This window comes from Oryzias melastigma, linkage group LG8 (assembly GCF_002922805.2).
Source record: "Oryzias melastigma strain HK-1 linkage group LG8, ASM292280v2, whole genome shotgun sequence".
NCBI lineage: Eukaryota > Metazoa > Chordata > Actinopteri > Beloniformes > Adrianichthyidae > Oryzias > Oryzias melastigma.
The window spans coordinates 24506155-24506608 of NC_050519.1; positions in this window are offsets into that span (position 1 = coordinate 24506155).

The window sequence follows — 454 nt, forward strand, 5'->3', positions numbered from 1 at the left end:
CATTACACAGAGCGGCTCCTGCTGCGTGAGAGCTGATGTCTCCAGAAATCCGTTTTTGTCGAGGAAGACTCGGTTTTGTCTGTAAACAACAGATTTTTTTCTGTGAAGTCGAAGGTCCCACTTCAGTTCCTCGCTGGTTCTTTCCTGCCCGAAAGAGAGGTTCTGAATACGTCTTATTGTTTTGTTTTAGTTAGATTGGAGCTCCGAACTAAGTAGCTAGCTGCTCTCAGTCAAGAGACCAACACGGATGTAAAGAGCGATGTCCGGGAGTTTCTCAAAATAAAAGTGTAGCTTCTATATTGATACGCTCTGTTGCGGCTCTCAAATACACTTTATAGCACATCTTTAGGACGGATGTGAATGAAAGGGCAGAGGTCCCCAGACCATGATTTGCGAGACACTTGTCTTCAGGGGCCCGTTCCAAGAAGCAGGTTCAACAAATTTAGAGTTCAAA